Source organism: Linepithema humile, chromosome 5, assembly GCF_040581485.1.
Source record: "Linepithema humile isolate Giens D197 chromosome 5, Lhum_UNIL_v1.0, whole genome shotgun sequence".
Lineage (NCBI taxonomy): Eukaryota > Metazoa > Arthropoda > Insecta > Hymenoptera > Formicidae > Linepithema > Linepithema humile.
This window is the reverse complement of record NC_090132.1, coordinates 10,979,553-11,003,941: the sequence shown is the minus strand read 5'-3', so window position 1 is coordinate 11,003,941 and position 24,389 is coordinate 10,979,553. Positions and strand designations below refer to the sequence as shown.

Here is a 24,389-nt window from a genome sequence, read left to right as displayed (position 1 = left end):
TTCGTAATCGCTCAATATTCCCGTGCCGTCGTGCATCGCTATAAAGGACAGCCGTAATATCGCGAGTGTGCTCGGACAAGCTTACGTCGATATGTAAAAAAACCGACCATAGAATAATATCGAAAAATTACCGGCTTACTCTTGCATAATTTACGTAATTCAAATACGTCAGAAATTTCCCATGTCAGAAGTCAATGTACTCGGCAAGTGCCTGTATATCGGGCACACATGTTTAATGTAGATTAAGTAGAAAATATCATATGTCGACGTAAGATGGATTGACGTGACAAATTGAGATGAACGTAAAATCGCCGTGCAACAGTTTAATCGAATTCAATTTCTGCATTTGTGTCCACATGAATTTTATATAAATTAGCGCGCGCGCGCGCGCTTCTTCAATTTTCAGAATACATTATACAATAAGCTAAAGTTACATTTCTTGATACGTATTTCATTTTTCTCGTTGAATATTCGATAAGTAACATTGATCGATATTGTATTTATCTATTTATTCAATTACTTTCTTAATGCATATAAAATGTAATATCGCCAAGTATCGTGTGCTTGATTTCTGACAAGCGTGACGTACAATTTGATTTGAACACATATCCGATGATCCAAGTACATATCGAGAAAGCAACACACACAGGCCGTCCGAAAATTTGACTCGAAATATAATTGCAGCGTGGGAAATTTCCGTGTGAAATCCAAGTCCGTTATCGAAAGCCTTTCCTGAGTGGCGCGCGATCGATCACAAGCGGCCTCGAAATCACGCTTGCATAACGGGTATCGGAAAGTCGAAATTACCCTAAATAACAACAGTGTTGGTGGCGCGGACGAGTGGAGGGTATCTACCGCCGATGGCGGCGGCAGGGCGGCGCGGAGTGACGGGGATGCGCTCCGAGGGTGGCTCTCGCTCTCGCAAGCCGGTAACTCGAAAGTAGGAACCGCGACTATGGGTGAAGCTAAGTCTGTCCGTGTAATGGGGCATCGGCACGCGATTTCCCGACCCCTCTCCCCCGTCCCAGCCCTCGCGATTCTAACTTTCAACTTCACTCACGGCTCCCCCGAGCCCCGCCGGTCCCCATCGGTGCGCCTCATCCCCGCGCGGCAGGGTGTTGCGCTGTGACTTATCGGCTCTAATTATTCGCCGGCAAGAAAACGGGCAGACCGACGATCAGACCTGCCACCCTCGTAAAGTAGCTTTTCTCCAACGCATCGCGCACACCTACAACCGTTATGTGCTATTTATTCGCGCGCTCACTCCGTGTGTGCGAATGTTGTATACCATTGTACACCGTCGCGAGAACGGCCGCTGATCGCCCGGGCACGTCTTTCGGCATGATTAAAGCCGCTTCGTCGTCAGCTGCTTTATCCATTTATCATTGTTTGTCGGAAGAAACATTTCAATCCATTAACCTGATACTGCGAATAATTTGGCATTATGAGATAGTTGTCGTTAAAGCCGAATTACTCTACTATTGTAGCGGATAGTATTGTAATTTTTATCTCTTTAACAATATGTAACAACTAATCGTTATAAATTTACATAAATGTAACGAGCCTGTGTGCTATATTTTCTATACATTTTCAGAAAACACTCTCCTAATTCAATACTTAATTGTTTTGTTTCTGACGTATTACACGATTAATTCCGAATCTTGAAAGAATCTTGAATAAAACAAGCACGACTTATTCTTGAGCAATTTTCGAGCCGCAAATAGTTTATTTCCGGAGATTCATATTTAGTTCACAATTTGATGGATGTTTACACGCCCGGCGAGAACTTAATTGGCTGGAAAAGTTTGCGGAGAATGCAAAAGTATTTAGCTAAACACTGAAACACCGATGGCGTGATAAATTTCAGAGTCACGGAAAGGAATTCTGACCCGTACGTCTTGACCCGTTTTAAAGGTGATCCTAATTGTGAGTGCATACGCAAAGACCGAGATCAGCGAGAAACTAGGTAAAATCGTTACGCTACAACCGGTTTAGTAAGCGAGTTCAATTCAACACACCGACACGTGGAATTAATAATGTAAGCACTAAGCTATATCACAGTGCTCAATCCTTGCAGGCGATACCGACGTACAGTGCATATATAAGCACAGATACGTTCTACCGTGAATCTACAAACAGATGTTGACGGAATATCGACGATCAAATCAGAATTTCTAACGAAGAAGATGCGGCAACTTAAAGAAGCGCGTATTCGCAAGTTATATTCATATTGAAGAAAGTATTTTCCGAATGTGCGACATTATGACGACGTTACGACGATGTTATGACGACGTTATGACTAATTATAAATCTGTACGTTTTGTTTCAACTTCTAAATCACTTTATATAACTTGACTTGCTTTTAACGTTGGAAAATTAGATAAACTATGGCATGAGAAAATTATAGCTTTTGTATCAACTCACGCATTAAATACTAAGAGTATCATTGGAGAGAACTGAAAAATTAAATAGAAAAGACTGGGTTTCAAATAAAACATGGTGATACACAAAAAATAGTCGCAATCCCTAAATTCATGCAAGTTACATTTGCAAGACTGCGTCTTCTAAATAGATTAAGCAGTTTGTTCAAAAATGCATTTCGACTGAAAATAGCTATTAAATAAGTATCCACTTGCATAGAATATTCCAATAAAGCGCACGCTTCATTCAACTTTTATCCAGACATTCGACTCGGTTTATTTTCTACTTTTGTACACATAACAAGTCCCTTTATTTATATATGTATGATATAAATTAACAAATTAAATTTTTTGTATAAAAACGTGCGAGTACATAATATCCTTTCTATAACTTGTTTTATCAATTTATTTCTTTTGTAAATTAATAATGATCAAAAATATATCTTTAAAGACTCATCACTAATCTTGACTCATCGTATGCAAAAATGTTATGAAAAGTAAATGGTAATTTTCTACGAACAAACAGGATTGTCCAGGCGTGCAAAGATGTTTGTCCGGAGATTATAGATCCTTTCCGCACGGGGAATCAAACTATGCGCACGTATACTGATCTTTGGCCCGAGGCCACCCTCTCTCTAAACAGCGAGCCAGCCCGCTTTGGTGTGATAATTTTTCAATTTGGCTTCATGCGTTATTGACGTTGGTAGACGCTCGTCGACGACGTCAGCGGGCCTTTTAACGAAAGGTCTGAGTGATCGTCGCGCAAAACAATGCTAACCCGGTGCAAGCAGTCTCATCCTCGCAGACTTCGCATCTACTACCGTTAAACCCTACGGGAATAAGAAGAGTCGCAATGTAAGCAACGCACAACATGTTTTTTACATCAGCCAGACGATACTCGTGTCGCGCAGGGTAAGAGAGAGCCGCTTGTTCGTATTAAACGTCGGTGCACGTACGTGCACACGCGTAACTGTTTGCGGAAGTTCGTTACAAGTTCTCCGGCTCTTACCATCTTCCTACTCACTCATGATCCCCTGCGACTTCATGATGCCGACGAGTCGCGGCTGCAGTCAACAAATTCGTTCTTTTTATTTTCTGACTGCATCATACGTTACGTGTTGTAACATTTAACGGTTGAAATTATTGTGCATTCTGTGCATCCTACAACAGCAATTACTTGTGCCGTCTAGAATTCTACAGTTCTAAACTTTAAAGCGGAATCAGTAATCGCGATATCCAATATTAAACACAAAGATGACAGTTATTTGTAATGCGTAAGAATTAACTGAAAATTATTTTTTACCACAAAGTTAGAAATCTATAATCTTATTATTCCCCAAAGAAGCTAATATTGAACGTATGCTGTTTATTATTATTTTATTCATGAAGCCATTATCTTTTATCACGTTTCTCTTATAAACTATCGTCATATCGAAGAATTATTAAGGTATCCCGCAAAATACGATATTAATACATACGCTCATGTACTACTCACTTTCTCTTCCCATTCTTTGTACAATTTACAACGGGATAGTTTATAAAGCGACTGCATTAAAAAATCTGCCGATGATGATCCGCGCGTAAGGACGTAAACGCACACGCCGCCATAGGGAGCGCATCACGATTGTTTGCAACTCGGCCGGCCTGTCGAGCTTACGCGGTGTTTAATATATAACGATTGTATATATACACAGAATGGACGGAGAGTGACGATATAGACGGAGATGAATGGGGTAAAGAGGCGGAGGGTTAACGTTGAATACGGCAAAGGAGGACGGGGGTAAAGTGGAAGGTTACACGTACCAGGAGACCGGGTGAGGCAGTACGGGGGAAAGGTCACGGGGACGAGAGGGCGGTGGGCGGAACCGCCAGTCGTTTGTCGTCCGACAGATAAACAACGTCGTTATTGTAAATGCATTGGAACAACACGCTGCGGGGCTTCATTGGCGGCTTTTCTTCGCGATGTGAACCGGCGCGCGCGCCTGTTTACGTGATCAATAGTCCGATCGTTAGAAGATCGATTTTATCGTATCGCCTCTCCAGATGTGGAGAAACAATCGTTGTAACGTATCAGCGTTGCGCCATGGCTCGGCGCCGCTTACTCGTCTCTCTTTCCTTTTTTTCTTCTTTTTTTCCAGCATACGAAGAATCGGCCGCGCACGCGGCTCTGTTCTCTCTCTCTCTCTCTCCCTCTCTTCCTCCCCCTCCCTTTCTCTCTCTCTTCCACTCTTTCTCTCTCTTGCTCTCTCTCTCTCTCTCTCTCTCTCTCTCTCTGATCAGCTCCGGCGTCGTCCCCGACGTCGCTCGTCGTCGTTTATGCGCTCGCGCGCACCCTTTTGCCCTCCGCCCGCCATCCCTCTTTTCACCCCTACGTTATCCCTGTCCTCTCTCTTTCTCTCTCGAGGGATGATGGACTTGCACGGCGGACGACGTAGAACGAAGAATAACAAGGTAGGTCACGCGATACAGGCGCGGATGCAACGAAATTACACACCGATCTCTCTGTCTCTCGCGCAATCGTACACCCGTACGCAATATATTTGTTCCGGTATAATGTAATACTGATTCGCGAATATATCTCGCTATTTTTTTCCACTTACACGAGGCTGCACGAGAGGCGAATGTTAGATGTGACCTGTAAATCGCTCGTTCGAGATCCGCCAACACCCCGGACAGTCTGGATTCCGCGCGAGGAAGCGGCAGGACGCGATGTTTTATCGCGAAAATTTTGAAATAGATATTCGTAATTCGTCATTCGTTGTGTACAAGTTCTAGCGCGCGACCCGGGGAGCGCGGGGTGAGCGAACCGATATTTATCGGAGACGGGTACGCGATATGCACGCGGACTTTCATTTGACTGTAATAACATGTCGCGCGCACGAGACGGAGTGTTTGCAAGGGGGTAATTTCGGATGCAAATTAATGCGTGTAATGGCGATAATACGGACGGAGTTGCGCGCTTTTTCGCGGCGCGCGGTCGGTGAAACGTAACTCCGCCGGCAACAGGAAAAAATCTGATCTCGAGTTCTTGATGCACCGCCGGCTGTGCCAAGCGCATTTGCATACCCATTGAGATCTTGGTATTGTTTGCGTGGATAATGATGTATCTTCGCTGTTGACCGCACGCTAATGATTCTTTATTAAACGGCCTGTATTAAACGGCGCTTCTGGAAATGGTAAGAAAATTGTTGGAAGATACACGATTTCCTAATAACCGATAATCATGTTGCGCGTGTGTTAAGTTAATTGTGAGAATATCTCCTTCTTGAAATTACGATAAGTAACAAGGTCAAACGAGATAATTGATGCCGACGGACAAATAAAACAACACAATAATTTGTCAGTGACAATGAATCAGCAAACTCGTTCGCTCAATTAAATCGCAAATATAATACCGCCAAACATAAAAACCATAAAATGATTTATTTAGTTTGGTCTTTATTGTCTTAAACTTGTTGCTTACTGTTGCAACACACACACACACACACACACACACACACAGTGGAACCTTGAAACTGATTTAAACCATTTTTTTAGGATGACGTGAGAAATCGCTCCGGCCGTGCGATCGTTTCCTCGATTTCTCAACCGCATTTCAGCACTGCTATGACGGACTGTACGGTGACCATGAGAGCTCGACGCCCGCTGTTTGTTCCTCGCTTTATCTCGAACGTAAACATCGCTTGGAATATATAGGAGACGGTGTTAGGAGCGACGGAGAAGCACGTTCGAACAAATGCGCGCACCTTGCCGCGGAATGGAGAAGGACGGTGGTTACAAAGACGACAGCGACGACGACGACGACAACGACGGCGACAGTCGGAGCACGCAAGAACCTAGCTGGAGGAAAAAGGAGAAACGAAAATAGAAGGACGGACACACGGTCGTGCGGGACGGACGGACACTGGATAAACAAGGGGCAATAGAGATAAACAGAGAATATTACGAGAAATATGCGCAAACACGAAACTCGCGTTCCTCTTCGCTCTCGCAACCGCCGTCTCTCTTTCCGCTCGCTTTCGTTTGTTTGGCCGCGTGTTTGCCCCCCGCCGCTCGCCCGCGCCGCTCATTTGCAACCTACTTTTTTAAGCACCCACCGCCCTTCCCCCCGACGTCGCTTTCCGCTCGAAACATCATCCCTGTTGCTCGCTCGCTTACTCGCTCACTTCGTCACAGTGCTGTTTAATTTATATGCCCCACCGATGTTTCGTTAAGGATTTTCTCGCTCACCGAGAGACGCTCGTTTTCTGCGCAAGATCGAGAGCACGAGTTAAACGACCGTGCTCTTCGGAGGAGTGCTGTTGGCCCGGAAAGTTTTTAAAGAGAGAAGGAGAATGTATTTTCTGTACCGTACAAGTGGCTAAGTATTTACGCGAGGCTCATTTCCAAAGCTACTCGAAGAGTTTATTTCTGCCAAGTCGTCTCTGCGATACATCAAAATTTATCATTAAAATCATTTCTCAAAGCATTGTTTCTTATTCTTTACAGATATTTTGTTATTCTTTTAATGTAATAAAATATTTCACGTACATAGTCTCAAAATTGAATATATATTTTCGAAAGAAATTGCACCTGTAGCTTATGTTCAACGCATGACTCATCCCAAGTGACTATTATCGAAAGATAATTTTCTTAAGGTTAAACTTTTTATTGTTAGTTTATATTGCAACATTAAGTTGCATAAAAAGTTGTAAGTTGTTGACATCAATTTAGTTAAATGCGTAGGAACAGCATAATTTTCATCGATATGACAACATAAATGATTTTATGGCATTTAAGAAAATTGACTCTGTATTGCTGAACGTAAAGGCGATGTTTTCAGTCGATGACGTACCTTGCAAATTTACATACGCAAACAAGTTGCGCCAATACAAATAGACAGAAGCAAATAGCGAAGCCGCACTAACGAAACTTTTATGAGTGAGCTAATTGTCCAAGCGGTATGCGCGCGCGCGCGCATGTGTGGTGTGTGTGATGTGTGTGTGTGTCTGACAGCACTCGCAATAAATTTGTTATAAAGCATTATTGTCGATTATATAGCATCAAATCATATCAAACAAGTATTTATTTTACACAAAAAATATATCTGTTAATTATTTTACACAAACCTAGTTTAACTTAAGAAATTAGACACATTAATTTACTAACAATTTAACAAGAAAATGTACTTTCCAAAATAAAAATAAGCAAGTATAAGATATATATTGTACTGCATACTGCATAATTGATATATTAAAATATTCTTTTTTTTGTGATGTAAACTGTAACAGATATCGTGTTACAAGATATTTCCATATAAAACAATTATTAATTTCAACTAGTTTAATTCTTTTAATTAATAGCATTTTATATTATGTTTCTCATTATTGTAGAATTAAATTTTGCATAGAATATTAAATTTTACTGCATTTTACAATTTGCTACTTTTTGAAATTTATTTTGATTTAACTGTATTTTTATCCGATTATGTTATTAAATAAATTGTATCGTGCGAGGAAATTCATTTTAATATCAGAGAAAATAAATACTAAAGCAGAATCAAATTTCTTTCGTAATGGAACAACATCGTTCCGATCAAATTCATATCGCGCATCACAAGCAATCCATAATTTTATGTGTAGTCCAAGTGCTAGCGAAATTGGGTCAATGGCGGAACGGAATATAAGAACTGCTATTGAACAGAAGATTAATACGCAGAAGCTTTCTTCAATTAGTGAACGCTTACTCACTATCCGCCCTCGCATTGCTAGCTAATGCTCATTTTATTACAGCACCGTTTATTCCGGCGAATTTAAAAAGATACAAACATCATTTATCATAATGTCTGCGTTGCCCCTTATTTTTCTCCATTTTTTTTACACCAGTTGATTAATCAATTTTACCCTACCAATTTTCCAGTAAGCAAGCCTGCGCAAAAGTGACTACGCAATCGTCACAACAAACCGGAAAGCCTATTATCGAATATGCACAATCTTGTGCAATCGATCAACGTTTGATCAGACAACGCGATAATAAATTCACGATTATCATACTGTAAATTATTCAGTATTTCCACCAAGACTTTTTTTCATTTTTCACATGGTGTGATTTATTGTGTATGTAATATATGTATAAATACGCAGAATATATATAGACGTACAGTATACAATGTATCAAGTAACGCACATAACAATTTTTTTAGATGAAATAAAAAGCAATGAGTTTTATATCTCTCCAATAAAACAACGTAATGATTCAAGAATATTTATGCGGACGTATTTTTAAACAATTTCTTGTGCTCTTGCTTCGGATAATATTTATAAGGCCAGACCTTTATAAAATCTCAAAAATAAATACGTCGTAAAAATAAATATGTTCTTCAAGAAATATATATTATTAAATTGAAAAACATATTAAAATAATACCAGATATTAACAAATAAGAATATTGAGATAAACTAAAATAACACATTGAAAACAATAATAGATTAAAATAAAATAAATAATGAAAAAAATCTAGTAAGCCAACATATGCGCACATATTTGACAACGAACAAACAGTAATAATACAATTCGGTCTAACGGCCTTCGACGACTTAAATCATCTCTACTGAGACATCCGTAATAACTTGAAGCAGGAAAATATTGGCGCGACGTATGAACCGCTGGACGCTCGATTATCCGAGCAGAGCCGAAGGTGTCCAAAAAATTCGCGGCGTCCATATCCCGGCTCTCGGACTACCGATATAGGGACGAGACACGAAAGGGAATGAATGCAGACGGGACAGGTAAGGTATTTGACGGTCTATGGTGCCTGGGGTACGTCGAGGGCAGACTATATAATTTCCCTTGAGGGAGATCGGGATGGGCGATACGGGGGTGGGCCGGAGGGGCCAGCGAAAAAGAGGGGCGGGAGGGGCAAGGGAGATCGGCGTGTTTTCCAGGTGGGGAGGTGGTGCCGCGCTCATCCGCGAGCCCATCAACGCAACCATCCTCCGACAATCGATTATTATCTTTCCAATTTGCATAGCAACCGAGCTCTTGTTCAAATCTGCACCCCCTGTTTCGACCCCTTTGGCAACCCCTTGCAAATCCTGCCCCGGCCGCCAACGTGACTCCTCGTCAGGCACTCCGTATCGTTTCTGTTACGCTGTCGGCTTTTTTCCGTCCCAGGCATTCACGTTCAATCTCCTTGCTGGGGATGAGTCGGGGGATAACTTGAGGGTGCTCTTTAAATCGCGAGGTGGCTTTTGCCCCGTTTCGCACGCGGCACGCTCATTTTTTTTCGCCGCGATCCCGAATTTTAATCTAGCATCTTGTTACAAGCACAGATTTTCCATTAAGGCATTCAATGCAATTGTCAGGTCAAATAATTGCAACATTGTGAAACTATGTGAATATATTAATTTAAATGTGTATTCATAGATAAATAATATAATTCAGTACACCTAGCGTACAAAAAGAAATGAAATTCTGTATCTAATAAAGTATCAGACCCTGCAAAAAGTCCTGTCGTTTTTTTCAAAGCATCTTGTTTACCTCGCTGTAATTCCTATATGACGAGGATGGTTCCTGGCGGTACTTTCTGATATATCGAGTTTCAATTCTGAACAGGTTTGGCGCGTGAATCGGACTCGATTAACTCTTGAAGTTTATCGTCATTTACGACTCCCGGCCTTCCTAACTGGGGTCGTCTAAGAGGAATTCATCTCCCGAACAAAATTTGCCGAACCAAAATTGTGCTTTCCAATCGGAAATGACGTCTCCACCAAACATCTGTCGTATTTTACGGGCCACTTCCGTGACTTTGAGTCCGAGTTTCAACTCATAAAACAATACTGACCGAATTCTTGTTTCACGATCTACCATTTTAATACTGCGTTAACGTAATAGCAACTGGATTAGTTTTGAATGCCTTATTTTGTAACCAAAACAAATATGTTTTGAAAAAGATCACGATTCCATCAAAACAAATACGTAGGAATTACAGCGAGGTAAACAAGACGCTTTAAAAAAAACGGCAAAAAACTTTTTGCGGAGTCTGGTAAAATAGTTTTCAGCTTGGATATAAATAAATTTACTTTACAGACCGTTAAACTTTCTTTTCAAATATATTATTAAATATTGAATGCATGTGTAGTGACACACATCATAGCACTTCTTTCTTCCAATTTCTTTATTGCCAGTCCTGCTTATTCGTTATTTAACGCCATGCAATTGCACTGATTTAGATATTGATCACGTTACTTACGAAAGACGGCAGTTTTTTAAAAATTTTATGAATTCGTAACATATGTCTCGCCATGACGTGAACCAGATTCAACGAATATTTATTTTGACGTTTATTCGATTGCATTTCAACCGCATCATATTTTAAAAGTATTATAATACATTATTGAGTATCTTCATCATTTACAAAAGATATTATGCGAATAATGAATCAACGTAGAATTACATATATTTTTACACTTTCACATAATTCTATATATTTGTGCAATAATTAATATAAAACTATTTTCTTTCATTGCTTTAATGGGACAAATAATTTTTTTAAAAAGTCTGAAAGAACGTAGATTATAGAAAACTCTGGAAATCCAACACAAGCGTGTTACATTGTATATAATGTTTAAACTATGTATATAATGTTTAAAATAAGAAATCTTATTCTCTCGATAATTTATTAGTATTAGAAAAACTGTCGATAAAATTTTCTATATTGAAGAAACGCCTTGTATCAATTGTCTTTATCAATAATCGACATATCGATTACATCAATTTGCAACCCCTTCTAGATTCCATCAATGCTGAACATTTATTCGGCGTCCTGCCCAACGTGCGTAAAATTACATTTCCCGTTTATTCCGGAATTCACAAACTGTATTAAATAATACGATATCAAAAGCTGCCCTGCAATCGAATATGTCGACTAGATGTCGGGGCGCATGCTCGTCGCCCGATGAGTCAAAAATATGCGTGGCCAGATACCAGCTCTAATAGACTTTCCATGTCGACGATAAGATTAAAAATGAAAACGATGCGTATTTCTGTCAGTCGGCCACCCGGTCGATTTCGTTCGACAACCGCGCTGATCGCCGTTGACGCCATCATTATTCACAGCTACTTGTATCAAGAAATTCATCAAGAGTTACTAATAATCTGGAAATCGCATATTGATCACTCGGAATATGCGACACGTGAATCTTGTTCGTTATAAAACAATGTTCGTAAAGATTCAAGCCAGCGCTTTTGTCAACTTGCATACACGCGCGCGTTATTACGTTTCTCAATTAACAACTTGCACATCAATCAATTAGAAAATTCAATTGTAATAATTTACTCATATGTGTTCTCGTACTTCTCCGATAAAATTTTGATAAATAAATAAGATGTCAAATACAAAACACGGTTTTCTCAATAGAGCAGCATCGACTTCTCAACTGTCTTTCTTTCGACGGTCTGGGGAATGGACGAGGCACGTCGTCGGGTGGTCCAGAGGGTCGGAATCCCTCCTTTATAAAATCTTTGACGCGTCGCCGAACAAGGCAGCGCCGCGACAGTCATTAATAACTTTTAGGTGGCAGATTTTGCGCGTATTAATCCACCATATTATACCGCGAGGCTATGCAGGGGCTATCCCCCCCTTTGGTGCCATTGCCTGTTGGTTCCCGCTTCCGCACCCCCTACAGGGGAGGGAGCAACCGGATAGCTGAGTCGACGTCTCCTTAATGAAAAATCTGAATCCGCAGCGCGCCTTTTCTTTCGCCCATCGTGCTCGACAAATTCTCGCCGAGATCCAATGCCAAGTCCCTTAACGATAATGACCGACAGAAATTTTATTATTCACACACCTGTACACGCCACTCGTATAAAAAAAAGCAAAATTTTAATCAATCTTGAAACAGTTTATACAGAGTAATATTAGATGAAATAAAAAATAGATTGTTGTAAAAAAACTGTACGCTGTATTATTACTTTGTCCAATAGAGAGATAACATTACTTTTACAAAGCCAATACGATTATTTATCGTTACGTCTGGTATCGATCTAGTACAAATGCATCTGCTACAAAATGGATGGTCTATGTTGATGTAATAAAAGACTTCACCTTCTGTATTATTATGTTATTTTAGCATAACTGATATCATAGTTAGTATATCAAATTTAAAATATTACTGAAACAAATCTACAATAGCTAAAATGCATTTCGATGTTTGATCAATATTTGTAATTACAGCGCGCTAATTTTATAAAATAATATTTTGTGAAAAGACTCATGGTTGTATAATATCATAATAATAGTTTTCTCTTATTTCCTAAATCAGTTAAAGTTTTAATGAGTTATGTGGCTCCTCGCATTAATAGGTAATACTTCAAACCCTCTTCCCATTCGCAAGAGATTCAGAGTTCATTGACTCTCATTCTCCCTTCATTGCGCTGACAATAAGACACCGGGCGACATCCATATTCACTATAAAGCTACGAAACCATCCCCGACTTTTCTCATTTCTGTTTGCAGGGACGACCAAACGACCGTAATGTGCTCGCGTGGCAAATTAACAATCGCCCGAGGAATGAACCGACTCTGTTCCTTCTTCGCCATCAACCCCTTCCGTCACGTGCTCCCTCCTTCTTTCCTCTCTTATACTCTCCCTCTTACTCCCCCCCCACCCCCTCTCTCTCTCTCTCTTTTGCGCGCTCTCTCTCTCCTTCTGTCTCTGAGCAAATTTCATGTACAATTAGAAGGCTTTTATAGAACCTAAACTGCTAATAGTCTCCGAAAAGGGGCTCGCGCCACCCGCGTCTCGCCTCTTCGCCACCGTGCACCTCATTTTGCGTGACAGTCGTACTTCTCGTCGCCATCCTTCTTCACCGCGTCACACCGTTTCTCTTCTCCCGCGTGCGTGTGTACCATGAGTTCTTCAACCCTTCCCGAGGTCGCGCGCGCGTTAACCCATTCTCCCAGCTCACGTCATTTCGTGGAACGTACCCGCCAATTCGCTTGTCCTAAGAGTCAAGGCGAGACCCCCTTCCGGGCCTTCCACCGCCTCGAATCGAGGTGAGAGAATTCGGCGACGACGGGAACGGCGCCGCGAGACTTATTGTGGATTATAAACTAGGATTGTTTTCATTAAATGCGGCGTTTCCCGGCACACTCCCTGCGACAACCCTTTTTAGCGTGTGTACATTATTGACTCTCACGGAAACTCTCAAGAAGCGGGAGACTCGTTTTCCAAGAGCATCAAATGCGAGCTACGTAAAATCATATGTGCAGATAAATCTAAGTGCTTCGCGAATCTTGGTGAGTTTAATCAAACACAACAACACATTATTGCGCGCGTGAGGACTGGTGGTTTTTTTAAATAAAAATTAATTACAAGATGTAATCGCGCAAATAAACTGTCTATTTTGTTAATTTTCTTCATACAAAGTACAAAATTTCTTAATTAAATTAAAAAGATAAACATGATTACGTTGCACAATTGTAAGTTATTAAAAATTTATGAGTACAAGTTAGTAGATTTATAACTAAAATGTTGTACACGATTTAATAAGACGGTAAAATAAATTGTGCTTTATTACATACGGAATATTTCTTATCTTATGTGTTTTATTTTGAGTTAGCTTCATATTCCAAAGGTATTGTGACTGAAATTATACAAGTCGTAGTGCACTTGTTGACGGCCACTTAATCGGGTGTGACGTGTGGAGACCACTTTGCCAACGCGATAAAGAGCGGTTGCACATGGATTATGCTAATTGGAATCTAAGGTCTCATACTTGCGTCGTAACTAAATATTTCTCACTTCTCACTTCTAATTATGTATTTAGATACTCCACCTGAAACTCGACTCGGAAGGTTACATTCGGAAAATTTAAATCGTCCTAAATATTGAAATGCTTCTACTAAAAATTTTTGTATAAAACAGTCGTGTTCTTAGACAGCCTTATAATTTCTTAAATTACTCTGCAACGCATCTATCATTGCGTAGAAGTAAATCGTGAACGAAAAACAAATTTATGACAGAGAGAAAGAGAGAGAGAGACGGAGCTAACGGCGTTCCACCTTTCATGGAGATTCTGGAAAGAAAAGTGGAAGACCTACAAAGAAAGGACTCTTTGTTATGTCTCCTTTTTTAATTCGGGTTTCCGGCATAGCGCAGATATACGGCCAACGGCCCTTTTTCCGAGTAAGGCTATCGTCGCGCGTGACTCCTAATCTCATAAGTATTGCGAGGAATTAAATGATTGTAGTTACGCATTAATTCAGAAAAAAAAACTAGCTTTTGGCTAGTTTTTTTAGAAAAACCTAATTTATCATTACATAAAAAATATAACATTATAATCTATTAGTGCGTTTAAAATACCATAGAACAAATTAATTCCATTTTTGTAAAAACCACACAAAATAAATTTGTAATATATAATTAGAAAAATTTTAAAATAACACTTGTGATTCTGCGTTAATTATATTCAAATAATTCTTGTGATTTCTTTGAAAACAACGTTTCTACTATATTAAAAAGTAAAATCGAATTTGAAATGGATATTCTAACATTCTGTTATTCTACAATGAGTATATTGTAGTATTAACTTCCTCTTTAAATTGTCTAAACACGTAGATGTCTAAATAGCAGGAACACAGATGCGAAATACTATAGACGCAAATAATTAGATGAGAAAAATACCGTGCAGTGTGTGTTATGACACACGTGCCAATTAACGCATACCAAGCGCAGCGTAGAATTCGCGTTTGCGCCGCTGAACGTAGCAAAGACATGGTGAGCCAGTAGGAGGTAAAGAGAGGACGTGACGATAACTGGGCTAATGTGCAATAATGAACACGGTTGCTTATCAAATGGCCCTGACGGTTCTCTTCCTGCTGCCTGTGTAACTTACGACCGCCGTCTTTCATGAACCGCGAAACGTGATTGTAACGCGCGTAATGATGCGCGGCAACGTCCGACGATTTCGCGATGTTTCGTAACTCGCATGAAACGAGAAACAGTGAACAACGCGACGTTAAAACTCATCCGCCAATTCCACAAACTCGACAAATCAATAAAATATTTATGTTTCTTTGCAAAAAAATGTGTACTATTTCTTGTTTTTTATTTTAAATACAAAGATTTTATTCCAATTTTTCTCGTCTTCTCCAAAATGTCTTCTCCATTCTTAAAAAAGTCGTGTTAAAAAGATAACACAAAATAAAAAATTAAATCATTAAGCTTAACATAAAACGAACATTTTGATCTTGGATTTAGAATTATATATTTGGATTTAGAATTATATATTTGAGTTTTATTTAGCGCTATTTAAACATTTAAATCTATTCAACAACATTTAGATTTAACATGTGGCTGAACTTTCAACACTCTAAAATACCTGTTATTATAAATATCTGATTTATTTTGCAAAATAAAAATAATGTCTAAAAACAAAAGAATGTAACACAAAACAATTTCCACTCTACTATTTTTTAATTGCAAATATAAAAATTTTATGGCCATCTCAGATGTTATTCACACATGTAAATATATAAATACATAAAACTACAATAAAAGTTGTTTACTTAAGAACAAAATAAAATGCGAAAATTATAATTGTAAGGCAATATTCTATTTTATTAGCAACGTCTATCTTCTACAATATTTTTTTTATATATAGTGCCATTTTTATTCTTAAAATTATTATTTTTAATTTCTAAATAATCTTATCACACAGAAAAACTACGTTAAGTAGATTATAATATTATTATAATATTTTCGGAAATACAGTGCTATCAAAATTTATGGCTGACGAATGATATAAGCAAGCGGTGAATATGAAATGCGGACAAATTTAGCAACATGAGCAGAAAAGAATGTATGTATTACGGCACGGCTCGCACTATACACGCTACGCTCAGTTTCGCGCAGTGATTTTAAGCTAAAATTGTTACTTAATATACATATTACGTACGCGTGTTTCTTTAACCTTAAAATACTAAATCACAAAATAATACTTAACAAAATTGTTACTTACAAAGAAAAAAATGTTTTATTCGAATTTGTAATATGACTTGCAGAACGATTATTTAACATATATATTTTTAATTCCGCTATCTCTCTTGTGCTTTTCGAAAAATCATAAATCTGTAATTTTCAAATTAGAGAATTTTTGAGACTGATCAATCATCCGTCACGTAAACACGCGTTACATCAATTATTGGCTTCTCGCAAAGCTAAGTATTTTCGCGCATCGCATACGTAGAGAGAGAGAGAGAGAGAGAGAGAGAGAGAGAGAGAGAGAGTGTGTGTGTGTGTGTGTGTGTGTGTATGTGTGTGTGTGTGTTTTTGTGTGTGTGATTTGCATATGGTACGTACGTGGATATAGTATGCATATGGAGCTTTTCGTGCTAAGAATAGGCAACATACAGACGGTCGAATATAGCTAGGACTTTGTGCCTATAAGCGAGCAGGTCATTGGCATTAGGGGTTGGGAAGGGTGTGCATTTGCGCAATGTGCGCGTTTGTACGCGATCCAGTTCCCAATGCCGATCTACTGTCGATCGCCAGCATCGCTCAGTGTCAAAGTTCGAATTCGGTGCAATTAAGATTACATTCCGTGCCATAAGAATTCATTGGATTAACGGTAATAAAGTAATCGATGGTTTTTAAGTTTGTTTTGCGCGTGGCCGAGTGTAACTAATCAATTGACAAGTAAATTAAATAGTGATTTGATTACATCGCCGATTGATTAATTTGTCGATTGAAAATCAGATAAGAACGTAATATTATTGAGTTTTTTAAATCTGATTTAGCTAATTCGCTAATGGAGCAGTAAGGAAATTACAGTTTTGATTTTTCCACAATTTAATTTTGTCCTGCAAAACAGTGACGTAAAAAAGGCGCGCGCGCGCTCTCTCTCTCTCTCTCTTTCTCTCTTCTCTATAACTATATTTTATATAAAATATATCTTTTTTTGTTCAATACATTTTATTCTCTCTCATCGTATAAGCGATACGCGTGTCACGCACGCCGGCGTTTCACATACCCCTTCAATAATCAATATACCTATTACAGAATACGCTTAATATTCTATTTTCTAAGTTTTCAATCGCGAGATACACGAAGCACGACGGCTTATAGCCGTCTATATTTAAACAACCGCCCTCTCGATTAAAAACGACGCGGCGCACTTTCGCCAAGTGACGCCCGCTGACTTCGATCGGATCGTTGATTTCAATTTAATGGCCTGTCACTCCGCTCTTTGCCCGTTAATTTTTCCGATATTGGCGATCAACGCGTGGTCCTGTTTGTTCTTTCTGTTTTCCGTACGCGTTGCGCCGGGAGAGAGAGAGAGTGAGAGAGAGAGAGAGAGAGAGTCGCGCCGCCATTCATATATCCCCCGCGAAACTTTCGTCTGTTTATATCCGCATAAATTCTCACACTAGCCGCGCGATACTCCTCCCTCACCCCCCGTCCGTTATATATCGACTCATCGATCCACTTTATCAGTCTCTTCCTAACCGTGATATTTCCCACGACCAATCACCTGGGAACTTTCGCTGCCAGGCTCCCGCCGCTCTTTTTTATTTAGCTACCGGCATCGCTCCCGCGCCGCGGAATTGGAAAGCAAAATGCAGGCCGCGCTGCGGCGTTACACTATAATCAACATGATACAATCGCGGCATCGCCGTGCATAAGATAGTCGGTATTTATAGTCGCTTACGTCCGAGATGCGGACTTGGATATTACCCGGATCAACTATTTATCTCCGTTGCACTCGACATATATTATCATATTGTTCGTGTAATTAAATATAATCTAATAAAATGTATATTCTGTGCTGAATTATTTCATACACGACGGCAGATCGAGCATTTAATTAATGTATACAAATATAATTGTTGTTTGGAAAAAAAAACTTTATAATATTACACTGGAATATTTGTCGTATTTTTCTCTCGATAAGTAATAAACGTCCAAAAAAAGATATTTGTTTCAATACAATACACTATAAAATATGAATTATATTTTTTATCAAACTTTTTATATACAGAGTAAATACGTAAATATTTAACGCTTTCTGAGTGTACAGCAATACTAAAAACAACTGTCTACTATCATATCGTAACGTCAGCAATAACAAATCAATGCTTTCGTACAAATGCTGTGATGGATGAATACATAACAGGACTACCAGCGTGCTTAATGCAGGAACCAAACGTTCCGATGTAGGTTTATGGTATCAAGCAATGCTGCGTTTACGATCGATACAAGTGCTCATATCGCATCGGAGTTAGAATGGTTTAGAGAGCATGACTAAATACTGACGGACGTGTGTGTGTGTGTGTGTGTGTGTGTGCGTGTGTGAACTAATGTCGCCTTTGTTTTGATCGCCTCTTTCAATATTGCAACAAGATATACTCTTACAGCTTACACTATTGCATCTAAAATCGCTGTCAATTTAACAAACTAATTGTTTTTTCCATCGTTTCTTTTAAATTAAACATCTTTTTAAACATCAGTGAAGCAAACACACGCTTACTTTTATTATGTATTGAGAATTTAATCAATTGATGTGAGTTTTGTTATTATTATTTTTTCCCCCCTTGAATTTGTGCAATTACGCGATTTCATAAAAACATTTAATAACAAATTATTATTCTAAAATATTTTATGACATCTTACAAAACGCGTCACTTTTTATTATACATATAAATAGGACGGAAAGCGCGGCGTAAAATTGCGCGGATCGCGCTTTACTGAGAATAAAAAAAAAAATAGTTGAGTCGCGTGCGTTTCGATGTGAATTTTTCGGTGCAGCGGTATTATCGACGGCTGGCCAAATATTAAAAGGCACCATTAATTTATCGTAACGTATCGTTGGCGGTTAATATGTTACACATCAGACACACGTACGCGTTACATAACTTGATGGCAGAACGCCAGTAATGCAAGGAATTCATCACCAGCATGGTAGGTATGTAGAATACGATATTGCGGATTAAATACAGCCACGATTTATAATAAAGCCAGCGTGCACCCTCATCGATGTAATATTTTTGTGCATTACGCGGAATGTACGGGTAAACGATCGCGTTACACCATTAAAAATGCGATTCCTTTAATAAATTATTTCTATTATGTTTGTCTTAAAAATATTTGCAATATTGTCATTTGTTACGAAAGGAGCTAAAACATGTGGAAAATTGAATTCTCAAGATTCAAGATCTGGCAATACCACGATTGCTAGGATTCTGCGAACTATGGCAATGCATAGAAAATATAAAAATGCCGAGAATTTCAACAACTTTGAATCGTTTTCAGTCAAATTCTGACGTATCCTGAGAATTTTAGAATCTTAGAACTTTTAAATGTTTCAAACTTGAAGAAAATAATGTAATAACAAGATAATAATAATAATAAATAACGAGAAGGTACAGATAAGAACAGGATCAGCGGCGCGTTCTCGCGATTAGAACGGATCGTGGTAAATTTTCCGCGTAACAGTATATCGCGAATTTACAAGGTTACCCATTCGTTCGAGTTGCTAATTTTGCCACCTAATGCCACGAGATTTTATCGAGGACGTAAAGTTTAAGCTTGACTTAAGACGCTCGTAATAATAGTAAAACCGGCGTATCGCGTCACCGATCATCGATAGTAAAGTAACGTTGGTGCACAACATGTGGGCGGTGACCTTAACGTAAATGCAAACGTGAAGATACCGGCACTGAAAGGAAGAGACCGAGACAGGCGAGAAGGTGCGAGACCATAAAGTACTGTTGTCGGCCGAACGGCCGACAGCGTTATCGAAACACGCAATGCTACGGATTACGAGAAAATACGCGGGCGTGTGTCAGAGCGTGCGTGTGTGTGTGTGTGCGTTTAAAAACGTGCACACACTCCATCTATTTCCTCTCTTCCTTCGTATCGCTCGTATCGGGCGATCCCTCAAGACTTTCTCGGACTAGAAACACAATATTTGTTGTTAGGAAATGTGCATGCCCTTTGCGCGAAGTGAATGCCTAGCACGCGACATAACGTACAAAGTGTTGACAAACTTTTCTCATTAAAGAAATATCTATCGTCACTGAAAGTTATTTTTGTGAAGTAAAATATCTTCATAATTTTATACTTGTTTGTTTTACGATCCACAACATAATAATTTGCGTTTGCAATATCTTTCGCTATAACTTTATACTACACACTTTGCGAGACTTTAATCAACTGTTTTAACTTACGGCGCTACATTACTATCTCTCTTTCCTGTTTTCTCTATCTTTCTCGTTCTTTGGCTTCTTATGAATGCAATTTATATTTTATGCGCTATCCGTTTCATATGTAGATCTTTTGAATAAGGAAAAATCATGCGCTCGTATATATTATGTATTCAGATTAATTAAATTTTTAACGACACAGCCATCGCCTCGGCGATATTCTGAAAATTAATCAACATGATGCAACAATTTTCGCGAAATAGATATATGACGACAAGGATACAGAATAGCGATATTCATATAGAGAAAACTCATAACAGATGTTGAGCGTTGCTAAGCCTAGTTTAAATACCGTTATCGGTCCGTACCATTAGGCATAACTGTTTCCTCCGCTGACATACCTCGTATCTCTAGTATTTAATTTTATTAGCTATCCGGCAAGCAAATATACTTTACTGTATGTAATGTTCCTAATGTACAATATTACAGTATTGATAATTCAAAATAGTTGTATGCATATTTTTAAAAATCCATTTGCATAGCAAATAATATAGCAAAAACTAGAATAAATAACATTTAAGAACATAAATAAACATATGAGAAAAGATTTTGCATTATTCGGAAACATCCACACACAACTGTGGAAATTCCACAAAAGTAGATTTGATAAAAGTGCGACTTTGATCAAAGTAATGCAAAAAAAAAGTGCAAGCAAAAAGGTTTTACTAAAGTAATCAGTAAAACATAAAACTGTATTTAAGACTGAACAATTAGTAAATTATATAAATTAATAAATTAAATATACATACACTTTTAGACTAGTATAATAATATTTCAGTGATAGTTTATAACAGATGCATAAATCGTTCGCTAATTATTATTACCGCTCCTTTAATTTATAGTGCACGCGCACACGCGCGTGTGCATTCTATATAATTTGACACATCGAGCCGAAAAGAATTGATACTTTTAGGAGCGCGACGCTATTCGCGAATAAGTAAATTATATGTACACGCGCGAGGAAAGCTTATGGTAGGTGTGCGATCTTGGCAAGCCCTCTTAAATACGGTTATCAGCATAACGCTGGACGTTCGGCGCTTGCCGGCTCGATACGTGCGTGTTCTACACACCGTCGAATACTGCCGGCGTGCGTATAACACGCTAGAAAATACGACTCGTTACACGACTATCCGCATTTCGCGCAACTTGCACATGTGCTACGAATAATAAACAATGCCCAGCACAGTGCGGTGACGAGATTGCGTGTCCCATGTGCGACCCCACAACCCCTGTCGGTCTCCTATACAGAAAGACCGACGATTATCGATATGACATGTGGCGCAGGCGATTTCCATGCACGACTGACTTCTTACTCGTGGACTTTTTTTTCTTGCGCTGCTTCGACCAAAGTTGAACTTTTGTCGGTAACAACTAAAATTCAACTAGAGCTTTCAACTTAAATCACCAATTTACTATGTTACGAACTCTTTTGTAAATGAAAAAAAGCATTCATTGAATATAATTCTTTTTAATCAGAGAACTTGTAATTTTTGCAAATCTATAATTTCCGCTTTGATGGTAGAAGGTTAATGCGAAAGTATACCGCATTTTCTATATGATTCGAACGAACGCACGCAGAAATATTTCAAGAATGTTTTAATAAACATTACGAATAAAGATCGTGCCGAACGATCGGTTGAAATTTCAACAAGCACATTCGAGTTCGACATTGAATTAAACTAAATATTTTGAAAAACATCTACATATTAGACCTGAATATTTTGAATGCCTCGCATAAATAGCATTTCTTGAATTGATTTAAAAAAAAAATGAGATTTACAGAATCAACTAAGAAAATTTTTCGCAAAAGCTCATATAATTATAGCAATGAGAAATGATGTCTTATGCAAAAATATGAGTATGTGTGTGATTATTAGTAAAAACGTTACTTTTAATCAAGAACCATATTTCGTTCTTTCTTATTAAATAACTCGTATATGTCGTATCGAAACCTCATTTCAGAAAAATTCATTTAACCTAACTAACAAAATATAATTTTTCCAATATGATGTCTTAATATAACAAACAAATCACGTAATTATTGATTTTTCCACTAAAGGAAAACTGTCAACGTTCGCCCATTTTATTTGTTCTCTCGTTCAACAATATTCTCGCGAATATATTACTAAAATAATACTGTATTTCCAATATATCAATATATCAATATATCCAATATGTTCGTGATACAAACGGCAATACGGCCTTTATTTATATGATTCTATTATTATAGCTAAGAATGTATATTTATAAATTCTGTGACCTAATTCTCTCTCTCTCTCCCTTTCTCTTATTATACTACATAACACCATGCATCAATACACATCATCCATCTTAAATATATCGACCTTTAAATCTGATCGGGCGCTTTTAGAGATACGTTACGTTGTTTTATTGATGACGAAAACGCGAGAAATAGTTATCTTATTAAGTGCAAACGTATAATGTTGTGTAAAAAATGTTCAAATTTAGACCAAACTTATTAACATAGCTATTGCTTTTTTGGCAGGTTTTATTTATTTTTTTAAATATTATCAGCACAATTAGCTATTAAAAGTAATATTCGTTAATTCGCAGTGCCAAAAGTTTTATTAATTATAAAGAGATAAACGGAGAAGAGTATATCATATGAGAAGCAAAATCACAACGCGTGGAACAATACGTCTGCAATACAACTATATACTTATTATTCAACTTTAATTACATGATTGAAAATTGGAATTGATATCTATAATATTTAATTAAAAGTCGTCGGGCATAACACAGCCGCGGTTAATGCTTTATCGTCGAGGTTATTGCCGTTCGCGATTAATGATATCATCGACACTCTCGTTTGGCGGTCGCGACGTTGAAATATTCGTTACGATGGAAGAGATACGCCAAGGTAAAAATCGCGACAAAGCGGCGGCTACGTGTGAATCTCACTTCCGGTGAAGAAGTCGCTTCCTAATCTTGCGGCGATCATCGAAACTTGGGACGTGTCTTAGCCGTCGAAACTTTACGGAGGTCGCGGTCTGTCGAAACGTGAAACAAGAAACTCAGCCGGCAAGAGACAACGACATCTTCCGCAACGTCACAATGCGATAGGAAGCGGGGAGTTTCGAGGCGTTTCGTAGTTAGTTGGCCCCAGGAGATGAAGGTGTAAGTAGGTAAGAAAGTTATTTCCCGACCGGACATGCTCAACCCTTCTTCGAGGTCCGCATCGCGGTGATGCGGTTTGTACGCGGCGGCGGCGGCGGCGTCGCGACGCCGGAGGACTCCTCCCTCATCGTCACACCTCCGTCGTAAATCGTTTAGATGTCGTAATTACACAGTGTCGGAGCCGAGGGAATCAAGTATCAAAAATGGAACGAGACGAAAGCGATTTTATGGAGTGCCATCGGGCAACACGTTCATGAGCCTCGCCGTTGGATTATGTTGCCGTAATTTATTTGTATCGTAAATTTTTCACGATGCATTAACTTACATATCAAGTTACCAAAATTCGATTGGGAAGAGTCCTGCATGTAAAAATTACAGAATTATTGCATTGTTAAAACGCGATAATTTAAAAATATTTTTATTTCAAAGTTTCTGAAAATAATAAAACGTAATATTTGTATTTATGAGTCTTAATAATCATATATAATATAATAATATAATATATAATATTTTGTTTTTATTTTCCAATTTTATTCGATCCAGGTATACGTACATTTTTTGTCGACAGAGTTATCGTTATGAATAATT

General features: G+C 38.5%; 1 protein-coding gene and 1 long non-coding RNA gene across 11 annotated transcripts in view; one reads left to right on the top strand and one right to left on the bottom strand.

Moving 5' to 3' along the window:
- LOC105676570 (forkhead box P) overlaps nt 1-24,389 on the bottom strand; it is a 286,205-nt gene that overhangs the window by 201,345 nt on the left and 60,471 nt on the right. The gene's annotated exons all lie outside the window — the stretch shown is intronic.
- LOC136999940 (uncharacterized) lies at nt 4,758-7,606 on the top strand. 2 transcript variants are annotated; one of them, XR_010890248.1, is made up of 2 exons: nt 4,758-4,871; nt 5,958-7,606. It is a non-coding gene; the product is annotated as an uncharacterized lncRNA (long non-coding RNA). The 2 variants fall into 2 exon arrangements; XR_010890247.1 differs by lacking the exon at nt 4,758-4,871 and adding an exon at nt 5,167-5,596.